Source organism: Apostichopus japonicus, chromosome 11 (genome assembly GCF_037975245.1).
Source record: "Apostichopus japonicus isolate 1M-3 chromosome 11, ASM3797524v1, whole genome shotgun sequence".
In the NCBI taxonomy this organism is placed as follows: domain Eukaryota; kingdom Metazoa; phylum Echinodermata; class Holothuroidea; order Aspidochirotida; family Stichopodidae; genus Apostichopus; species Apostichopus japonicus.
In genome coordinates, this window is record NC_092571.1 from 24,065,751 (window position 1) to 24,078,028 (window position 12,278).

General features: G+C 35.7%; 1 protein-coding gene across 2 annotated transcripts in view; it reads right to left on the reverse strand.

The window, feature by feature from the left end:
- LOC139976014 (neuronal acetylcholine receptor subunit alpha-10-like) overlaps positions 1–12,278 on the reverse strand; it is a 134,399-nt gene that overhangs the window by 75,269 nt on the left and 46,852 nt on the right. The window lies entirely within an intron of this gene.

Sequence of the window (12,278 nt, forward strand, 5' to 3'; positions counted from 1 at the left end):
GATTTTTTTTTTCAATATTGAACTGAATGCAAAATGATTTTTCTAAGTTGTAACCCTGCAAGGAGCTTAATTTAGTGTATCCTAATTGGTATGCACCTGGCATAATGGAAAAAATGAAACTGCATTTTAAATTTTTATAGTAATGTTCTATGAATCATTTAAAACCATATATGCGAGAGGTATTACATGTTTATCAGCTATAAAATCATGATTGATTCTATACCAAACGAAAATCAAATCACTCTTTACACTTTCTATGACATTAAAATGTATCTAGCCAAGTTTAGCTATAGGGTTTTATCGGGGCTTTTGAAAAAAATGATTTATATCTTTATGATGAACTGATGGTAAAAGAAGAAAAAGGAAACATGAAATGATTTTCAAAAAGACTATAAAATTGTTAGTTATTGGCATTTTTGCCTCTTACGAAACCTCCGCTGGTATTTCCTCCAGATAAAACTGAAGCGAAAGATAGAATCGACATTTGCAGGTTTTAGATATAGAACTACAAGCAATTTGTGTTTTAGAAACTTCGAGCGCATTTTAATTCTCCCGACATCGGAAGCATTCTGAAAGATATGATGTTTCGATAATTTTGACAGGAAAGTTAATTGGCGTTGAAATGTTTTTACGGCTTTTAGAGATTTCTTGAGCGGAGACCATCAATCCTTGCTAGAGGCGCAGAAGACGCTTCTTTTCTGGTAAAAAAACCCAGACAACACTTTGGGCCTCTTACGTTATCTGTTTGGCACGCATTGAAAAATATAAACTGTACAAAGAGTCCCGGAACCATCTTCGGAAGGATTATTATTATTACTTTTTATATTCTATATATATATATATATATGATATTCATATGATATTCATACTGATCATACTTCTATTCTGGTTGGCGTGAATATCAATGCAGGAAGATCCACCCATATTGTGACGTGTGGTTTTGAATATTTATGTCCATGATATACACAAAAGTAACAAAATCCATGGTGTCAGAACTCGTCAGGAGTAACCTTGACTATTTTTGATATCCCGTATACTACTCTCACTCACTCTGTCAATCATTTTGTCTTTTTTATTTATTTTTTATTGTTTGAATTTTCTTTTGGAAAATATAAACATACGTGTACGTTTAAAATTGTTATAATATCAAATTCCGATTCGATAAATATAATCAAAGCAGAAACTAATGTAATTTTAGTAAAGGTTCAGTAGAGTTTATCTCTCCTGCACACGTCGTTTATGATAGAGCAATGTAAATGAGATTCAACGTGTGGTTGAAAGAGAGAATACCATCAACAAGATAAGAAAACAAGATAGAAAAGCTGCTGGGCAGGTCATCTAAGATTTTCTTCCTACATATCTATAAGACAGGAAAACAGACGCTTGTATCAAATTTTACAAAGATGTATTTGAGAGGATGCGTTATGTGATACGAGACACATTTGCAACCTGAGGTTTTAAACTTTGATTGATAGCTTATAGCTGTAAGCAACCAACAGATTAATGTATTTTTTCCCCTTTTTTGCTATACAATTCATGGTTAGGAACTGGGAGAAATATAAGACAACGTAACATGTACGGTGAGAGGCTTAAAGGGAAACAACTTAGCTACCAATACGCTGTAATAACAGACAAACTCAAAAAAAAACACAAAGGTGTTTTATATCAAGCCTTCGATGAGTTGTTGAAAGAAGTACGAGGCAGGCGTGTAACATGCAATCTCCATTTTTGATCACATGTAGGACAGACACGTATAGGCCATGGTACATAGGGCATTTATGTGCTCTGTTTTCAATTTCCGTGCAACTGATCGAGGGAGGGGCTAAATTTATCACAGAATGATGAATTCGGAGTTGCTAATCACAAATTGCTTTATCCCCACGTATGGTTGTGGTTAAGCGAGAAGAAAATTCATGGAAAAGGGAGTTACATTACCATACTTAAAACCCATATACCAGTTCCACTACTACTGTTTTACTGAAGTGAGAAAGTACACTAACACTGCAAGTTTCATGGGAGTTCACTCAATTTTTTTTTTATTTCAGACCTTGCATGAAATCATAAATGAATTATGACTGCTAAAATATGTTAGCTAATTAACCAATTGGTTAATTAGATTAATTAGTTAAAAAACATTGTTAACTAGTTAATTATCTTAATGCATTAATTATTAAAAATCCTACTAATTTATTAGCCAGTTAATTAAGGCCATTTTAATCAGTTGAAAGGATTGATTATATATGGTAGAAAACAAAAAGGAAGGAAATTTCAAATAATCTTCAAAACTTCATCCACATCTTTGTTTGTATATAGAGAAGTTGGACTGAGTAGGTTGTAACATGGACTTCCTTTACATAAAGATTTTCTCAATCGCCTTGAAAGAATGCTATACCCTCCCAAACCAAATTTGACTACAACTCAAACTATGAGCACTTTATTCATTCAAAAGTGAAATACTTTACCAAGCCTGATGACTCAAAAGACAGATGCTTATCCACTCTATTCGAGGTGCAAGAAGATGAGAGATACTACCTCCGCTGGACGACACGATACCATTCCTAGTTAAGTCCAAGCTTTGCTAAAATAAGACTCCCTTTCATCAATTTTCCTGAAAGAATGCTTACATCCTTCCAAATACAATATTCACTATTAAATACAAAACAAACAAAAAAAAGTACCACACTTCCGGGTGGGGACTGATACAGCACTCCAAGTAAAATACTCAATTTTCCTGAAATATGGCCACATCATCCCAAATACAATTTTTTTCTAGTAATTTACAACAACAAAAAACTTCCAATCTTTGATCATGAGCATTTCGTTCATTCGGAAAAATTAAATCCTTACCCATCCTGATGACTGCCAAGGCTGATTGTTTACCAGACAAAGTGAAATAATACTCAAAAGGAAATTTGCTTGTTCTCTAATTTATTTCGTTGCTCATCTCTCTCTTTTTCTCTTTCTCTTTTACTCAGTCTTTTACAAGTTGTGTTTTGTCTTATTCTCATTTCTCACTCAACCTTTCTCTCTGAAGAACAGTTTACAACTGACCACTGTCTCTAAAAACACACTATTCAGTAACTCAATACAATACATGCTAATTTTACATAAACAAAAACAGAATGGTTGGGCAAACAATAGATGGCATTTTGAAAGCATTTGCCTATTTTCATAACATAGCAGGTGCAAAATTGTTAGACTACTTTACTCTCTAGAACATTCTCCCCTTCCATGAGGTACTCTACCTCAAGTATAAAAAACAAAACAAAATTAATACATTTTACTCATACATTAACCATCAAGAATCTTTCTTCATTACTGCAAATCTATGTACAGTAAAATATTTTTGGAGTATTTATATCACATAATATTGAACTTATATATAACACTTTCTGTCTACATTCGACACAAACACATGGAAACACTTTTTTAAATTAAACATGTATGCTTATATGGTATGTTCTTATACCAAAATTCACTGATACAAATGCAATAGATCTTGGACTGTGTACAGTCTGAAGGGAATTTATAACCGCTTCTAAGTAAAATTTACTTTACCACAAAAACTTAACTTAATCTAGGATTTCCACACGACAAATCTTTGTAATGTTTCTCAAATAAACAACTCTAAACTAAATAGGCATGCTTATAGCTTTTACAGGAGCCACCTTTGCTTTTAAAGCTACTAGCTGCACCCTGATTCCATTTACCCCCATGGTTGTTAAATAAACCACAGCTGCATATGCATCACTCGAAGCATTACAAAACACATGCATTCTTTGGTCTGCGTTACCCTTTGGGCACAAGCATATTCCAATATCAATTTTGTCTAAATTAACTAAATTTTCCAACCACCTTCTGATTTCAGATTCTAGACCCCCTACATTAGGATCATCCCAATCAAGTCCTTTTTCCCCAATTATTTTGCATTCAAATATTAGCTACTACTATAATAGGCCCAATAATTCCAAGAGGGTCAAACACTGATGATAGCTTGCTTAAAACAATTTGCTTGGTTAAGGTTTCAACATTACTAACCATTACTGGCTTCTTAAGTTGAAATTTGTCTGACTCTGCATGCCAAGTCAATCCTAAGGTCTTTGTTGACGGCAACCTCTGTCTAGTTTTATGAACTGACTTAGCCCTATGTTCCTTTGGAATCCCTTCTAAAAGCGTCTTTGAGTTTGATATCCATTTCATGGGTTTCATGCCCGCTTGGCCCCGTAGAGCAACCAACTGGGTATACAATTCTTATATCCTTTCCACCATTAACAATCTCACACCTCATACTGTAAGTGTCACTACCAGTCTTTTCGCTGTGAACTTATAAGGTTTCATTTTGACGGAATGACAAATGAAGCATTCATTCGGAAACATGTGGCGTTCCCTCCACTCTCTTGGACCACTTGTATTGTCGGACCAGAGGGCGCGTTTCCTCGGCGGTTCGTTTTCATCTGCGTCATCATTCAGCTTGTTTACATCCGTTTCTATATGAGTAAAATTTAAAAAAAAAATAGCTGTTAAATAATGTTTTGCAACAAGAAGGTAAGTTTTAAAATTTTGAGCAAGGATTATTTGCCTCCAGTTTTTGTTACTTAAGATTCAAAGCATTTCGCCCCCAACTTTCACTCCCTAATCATTAGGATCATTCAATAATCAAAAAGGAAAATAATATTTAGAGTTTAACTTTTATGTTTAAAAATTTGAAGGAAGAATAAATTGCCAATGTTCAGCAACATGCTCTAGCAAAATCTTTGAATTTCTTAAAGGCATTTAAAGTTACTGTACCTCGCAATCTTAACACAAGTTGACAGAAAAGGTTACATTTCCAAATTCAAAATGCATATACTCTTGTAAATACTGTTTTTATTTTGTTTACTGTATTTGCTGTAACAAAAAAATTAATCTATATATGTCTTCTTCCTATTGAGGGCCCATTCCCATAAGTCATAATGAACTAAGAAGTACATGCATACCATCAGTGTATCAGGACTACAGTACGTATATTGACTCATGTTTGAACGATGACAAGAAAATTACAACAAGAAAATTAAATTTTGCTGATAAAATATGCTCTATGTAGGCTATATGCAGTAGGCTATATGCAGTGTTTTTGATCAAACCTGTAATTTGCTTTGTCAGCCTGGTGTAACCCACAAGTTGAGACATTTGAAAGAAATATGCTGGTCAATGGTGTTGTTTACATCACAGTCAAACTGTTTACTAATAGACCTTATACTGTGTGTGAGCATATCTTTTCTGTCCAGATTGAATTTGAAAAGCCAGATTTGAATTAGGGTAAAATTTACATAGGCCCACTACTAGTAGATATTATGCCTTGCACCAGCAAGATATTTCTATCGCTATATTACCTTTGCATAGTGGTTATATTGTGTACGTTAAAATTCGCCAAGTTTAGTCAAATTGGCTGAGCTCTACGCCGAACATACATTTCTTTTCCAAGTGGGCAATTTGGAAACAGTGGTAGGGCCTAGCCGCCTAGGCCTAACTAAAATTAAGGGGCTGGTTGGGGAAAAAAATGGATTAATACAGAATCTTACACACTTTTGACAAAAATACTAGTACATACCTGCAGCGCGTTTTTCAGCGAGTTTTGCCTGCCTTTTGACTTTAGTTATGTCGCAAAACCGTTTGTAACATTCAATGTGGTACAGTATCATCATATATGTCTCGATGTAGTAAAACTTCCCCAACACATTCTGGAATTGTTAACGTTAGGCCGATCGCCGTCGCGGAATTTCTGGCTATTTCTGCCTCCTTGCAATCAAATTGTGTCCACTCCAAGGCAAATTTCTTAAATCTCTCTTATGAATTACTTGTCAGTTCAATAAATTTTGATTTAGAGCAATCTTTAACGTGTATAATACAGTTTTCTCGAAGCGACTTTCGTGTAACACCTCCACTACTGAACGCGGCCATTTTTGTTTTCGGAACAATTGTTCTGTCAATATTAACAAACGTTGTGATTGGTTGATTCGCCGAAATTTCGTGTATGCCGCAAGAATGTCTCTCGTACGACATTTCTGATTGGTAGAACATAGCCTCGTACAATAACGCAAAAGGACCCGATTTCTGTTAGATTTTTACCAATATTTAAGCATATATACCAGCATCGCAAGTGGGGACAACTGAATATCCATTCAGAATAATATTTTCATATTTATCATTCACATATTATCCCCTCCCTCTTTGAGTTGCACGGAATGAAACGAAATCAAGGGATGTACCACGGCCTAGTAACGTCACCATCCGACCACGGAGGAGTGTGTACCCCAGAATCCTGGTCACTAAGTCTTCCTGAAATACTGACTTAGAAGGATGCATCCAATGTATTCATCAACACTGGCGTATACAGCCTCGTGGAACGATGTTGTTCAATAGAATCAAACCAAATAACAGAACCAAACAGAACATGTCCCTTCTTCACAACTATAAATACCGAGTACACGGAAGACCCCACCCAACAACACTGCTGGGGATGGGATCCGCGAAACTAGAGATGAGAATGGAGCGGGTATATACTCTCTCGCAAATACTATACGCCGTCAATTAAAAATATTGACTTGAAACATTTTTCAATCGAAGGTTAGACTGAAATTTTCAATCTGAAGTAAGTGAAAGACATATACGAGAATGAGAGTATAATACAAAGTCTAACTTAATTGACAGTGTCTCACAAGGGCGGCGGAAGCACTTTTAATCTGGGGGCAAGGGCGGCGGAAGCACTTTAAATCTGGGGGGGGGGCACCGACATCAAAGGGCACTTTGCAGAAATTCGATTGGACTGATGCAGCCTTATATTTAGTACCCTTTTTAACTCTTATTGTATGATCTTATTTGCGTATACACATCACTCCACCAACGCCCCCCCCCCCCCCCGTCAAGGTAATTATGCATACTAGCACTGCAATATCCAATGTGCAAATTGGGAAACAAGGAACAAGTTTTCTTTTGAGACAAAATGAGGTGAAAACATGCTAGTTGCTAATGTAGGAATCTTCCGAATTAGACTTTATTTCTTGTTAATATCTTAACAATTTTTTTCCATTCGAAATAGCTTTGAGTTTGACCCACAGAAATTCATTAAAAGTCAGGGGCGTAGCCAGGATTGGCAAAGTTGTATGCACGACTATCTGAGCGGAGCGCCACCATCAGTTGGCGCGGAGCGTAGAAGAAAATTTTTGGTTTTACAAACCCCTCAGATGGCCGGAAACGGCCCTTCCCGAGTGTTTATTCTGGTTCCCTGGCCTCTTGCTAACTTGAGACACCTCAATTTTTATGTAGAAAAAGGGCACATTTTTAACCTGAGGAAAAGTGGGGGGGGCATGTGCCCCCTGTGCCCCCCCCGGTTCCGCCGCCCTTGTCTGGGGGGGCACCGACATCAAAGGGCACTTTGCAGAAACTCGATTGAACTGATGCAGCCTGATATTTAGTACCCTTTATAACTCTTATTGTATTATCTTATTTGCGTATACACATCACTCCATCAACGCCCCCCCCCCCCCCCTCAAAGAAAAATGCATACTAGCACTGCAATATCCAATGTGCAAATTGGGAAACAAGGAACAAGTTTTCTTTTGAGACAAAATGAGGTGAAATCATGCTAGTTGCTAATGTAGGAATCTTCCGAATTAGAGTTTATTTCTTGTTAATATCTTAACCAATTTTTTCCATTCGAAATAGCTTTGAGTTTGACCCACAGAAATTCATTAAAAGTCAGGGGCGTAGCCAGGATTTGCAAAGTTGTATGCACGACTATCTGAGCGGAGCGCCACCATCAGTTGGCGCGGAGCGTACAAGAAATTTTTTGGTTTTACAAACCCCTCAGATGGCCGGAAACGGCCCTTCCTGAGTGTTCATCTGGTTCCCTGGCCTCTTGCTAACTTGAGACACCTCAATTTTTATGTAGAAAAAGGGCACATTTTTAACCTGAGGAAAAGTGGGGGGGGGCACGTGCCCCCTGTGCCCTCCCCGGTTCCGCCGCCCTTGGTGTCTCAAGTCTTAACAAATTACATATAACTTTTCTATATATCAACCCGAAGGATTGCAAACCTCATCTGTTCCACTACTAACACTAAAATTTAACCAAAAGAAATTATTTCCAGAGGCAATTTTACTTCAAATTCACTTAAGCACCATGTAATAATATACTTGCATGATATGTAAGAAACTTCATTACTTTTCCATGCCATGGGGTGGGGTTGGGTGGAGTGGGGGGTTGAGTAGCGGTTAGAAATAACCTACGTGACGCTGGAGATGGTTTAGGAATAATTTGGACGTTATTCTGTATTATTAAATGGTGCAATTTTACTTATGTAGCAGTTTCACTATATATATATATATATATATATATATATATATATATATATATATATATATATATATATACGCCCAGCCATGCAGTTTGTTTATACTGCTGAGACTACACGTTGAATTATATATATATAAAAACTCGATTAACAAGGCTGTGCATTAGATTAATATTTAATGCGGTAGGTCGATAGAGCCTAAACTTATTCGTTATTTTTCCTGTGCCACATAACACTTGCAATTATATTATTATTATTATTCTGAGGTAACCGTTTCCTAGTCCCCCACGGAGTCAAGATGTCAAAAGCCAATTTGGTTTCGAACTACATATGAATAAAATTTGGCGGAAACGTTGCGATGTGTTCGTATGTGATGTCAAATTAGGTTTGATCTCGATTGCTTGTGGGATTTTATCCAACTTTTATGCAGCAAAGAAGACCTATTCTTCAAGACTTTCCATTGACTTTTTGAGTTTTTGCGAAGAAAAGAAGAAAAAAGAAGAAGAAGAAGAAGGAAACAAAATATAGACTCACGCTGTACAGAGTGATCGCGGGAGTGGGGATGGGTGGGGGATGGGGTGGGGGAGGGTGTGGGGAGGTGGTGGTGGTACGGATTGTGTGACAAAATATGTCAAAGAAAAATCTTAGAAACATTAAGAACATAATTCAAGATATAGTTCCTTAACAATACCTTCATGAAGGTTCTTACACTCAAAATTACTCCATTAGACATTTAGGCGCAAAGGCATCTGTTTCTCAATTGTAGGTTATCATAAAATAATATACTGATATATTTTCTGAAACTGAAATGATATTCCATTCACACTATTTTTTTCAACTGTTAAGTATATGTAGGGAGTGCTCGTAAAGGGTTTTCTAAGCACTTCCTTTTCACAACTCTTTGTATTTTTGTTACTTATATATGTGCTTTTATTATCACCTGAATGTTGTGATAAAGCAAATATATAATAGATATGAAATTGAATATTGTTTGGCTTCTTCTTGTTTGGGTGATTGCATTATTTTGTTTTCATACTGCCGGAAAGCTATACGGCCAGGTTTTGGATTTGCAGTTATAACATTTGCAGTTATAGTTGAAGCATTTAAACATGTCATATATCTGACATGTCAGATCCATAGTTAAAGAACCTTTATGTATGAATAAAAATCCTACGGTGGAGCATTAACGACATCTTCCCCTAATCTATATAATGCAATTAATATTTCATAACTAGCTACCTCTGATATTGAAAGTAATTTTAGGCCTAGGCAAGGTGTTGGTACGATACTGTCAGTGATGTCGAGAGCCGGAACGAATGACTTCACCGTGACCTCATTTGTAAAATCTTAAATATTCCCTACGTGGGCTTATCTTATATGAAAATGATAATTCACCATCCACTATCCCATATTTCATGAGGCCCTTTACTTTACCCGGACCCCGCTGCTGTAACCCCCTCCCCCTCCCCGACCCCCTCGTCATACCTGTATGAGGTAGTAATGTAGTTACAGATGGTGGTACGCGTCTATTGTACCATTACTAAGAAAACAAGGTTAATTATTAAATTTTGTACATGTGTATTTTATTAACAGGGACTTTAACTTTGCTAAGAGAACCAGCTGTCTTGGGGCTATGCTATAGCTTAAGCCTAACTATATCAGTATGATTGGCGGTGGGAGCCACACGTATATACACATAACATTCACCTATCGTTACATTCATACAGGCTAATGCACGCTTCTGTCACCATTCACCTTTTACCAAGTAAAACATATTTATCTTTGAGTTTCACCGTTCAATCTTGAATGCTTATCAAACTGTACGAAATTAAATTTATTCCTTTACCCCTCGAGGCGAAACAACTTTATCTAGGGCTCTCCTGTCTCTAACGTCATTTATGGACTCTAGAGTTAAAATAGGTCAGTTGTAGCAACGATGTTTTAAAGAGGCTTACTTCACAGGTTATTGATTAAGAGCACTCTCTATTGTAGTATCATTTTCCCTTTCTTTAAATATTTTAATTGCAGTACTCTTTTGGTGTCATTCAATTATTAGAAACTTCCTTTAATTTTTAGGCGTAATTGTTATTGTTTGAACATATTTACATTGTTCTTATATGTATCTGTTAAACATTGTTTCTTGAGGCGTTGTTATACCATTGTTTTTTCGTCTCAAATGTCACTTTCCTTTATATATATATATATATATATATATATATATATATATATATATATATATATATATATTTGATTTGAAAATGAAATCGAGTGCATTCAAACTCGAAATCCAATAAAATATTGTTGTTATATATTGCACGATTTTTATCTCGCTGCAATCGAAAAGGAAAAAAAAAATCGAGAAATTTGAAGCATATTAGAGGTTATAAAAGGTCGCATTGAGAATCCTTCTATGAAATCTGATCTGAGTACACGTGTGTTTGAAAGTTCAATTTGATGATAATCTGCGCCAATATGTGCAAATGAAGTGAACTGTGAAAACTTATAGTTTAAGTTCTTAACTTAATAGATATACTAAAGAAATTTTACTAAATCACAACATAACAAGATGCGATGTTCTATATTATGTAACGATGTAAGGTAGAATTAAGGGGTGATTTGTAGGAGGGTTGTGGGGTGATAATCTACAAAATATTTCATGTCGATAATGTATGAAATAATCTAGTTCCATTTAGAAACATATCTAAGAAAATGCATTTCAACTACAACATATGGTTACTACTGTAATTGTAAACAATGCAATGAAATTCCATTCATGCAAATAGGGTACCGACCATATATCGCGAATTGTATTACTTTACTTTGTGACGCTTGGTCATTTTGTACCTATTATTGGAAAATTCCTGGTTATTTTACAAAATATTATAATATAATATATATTACATTATTTCTTATTGTATTAATATATCATATATTAGTTTAGCATATTATGTATATATAACACATCGTTATCAGATCATCAAAAGGTTCGTAAGTTTTAAGAAAAGAAAAAAAAAACGCAGTGAAATCTGATCTGATCACATGGTGGAATATGGATCTGATTTTTCTTCAATAATTAATGATATCATAATTCCATCAATCACGAACCACGTGACACAGAACCATAAACTGAAAAAGAATCTGATGAAATTATTTCATTATTTTTAACAGCAGAAAACAACTTATGCATAAATGTAGAACACAATGATAATTTCAAAATGTTAATACCGAAAAGAAATCATTTCAATTTTTATTGTAAAAAGCGAAAAGATCTCTTTTGAACTGACCCACCTTGTATTGACTATACTTCTATCAGCAATGCTATGGATTGGCGTTCCATGACGTCATAAAATGAAATGAATATTCATTTTGACATGGGATACGAACAGATATCATACAAAAAATGGTTACCTTCAAAGCCAAAATATATGACAGATTGTGATTTCCCTGGGGTTGCGGAGGTGATCATTATTTCGTCAAACATTCAGCTTGATCTTCTAGCGTTTTTCAATTCAACGAGGTTTTCTCCTGTGTGTTGATCACAATGATTAAAGGGCATATGTAGTGACGGGAAATAAAAAAAAAATGGCCCTCGTCTTGGCCTGATTTTCACAAACCTATTAACTTAACACTTAAAAAAGAATTAATTTTAATGTATACTATTGTGATTACTTCAGAAGGAGGTTTAAGTGAATCAAAACTACAACGACGTAAAGATACAAGTTTGTCTTTAGACCATCCATCCATGCATCCATCCATCCATGCATCCATCCATGCATCCATCCATGCATCCATCCATGCATCCATCCATGCATCCATCCATGCATCCATGCATCCATGCATCCATCCATCCATCCATCCATCCATCCATCCATCCATGCATCCATGCATCCATGCATCCATCCATCCATCCATCCATCCATCCATCCATCCATCCATCCATCCATCCAT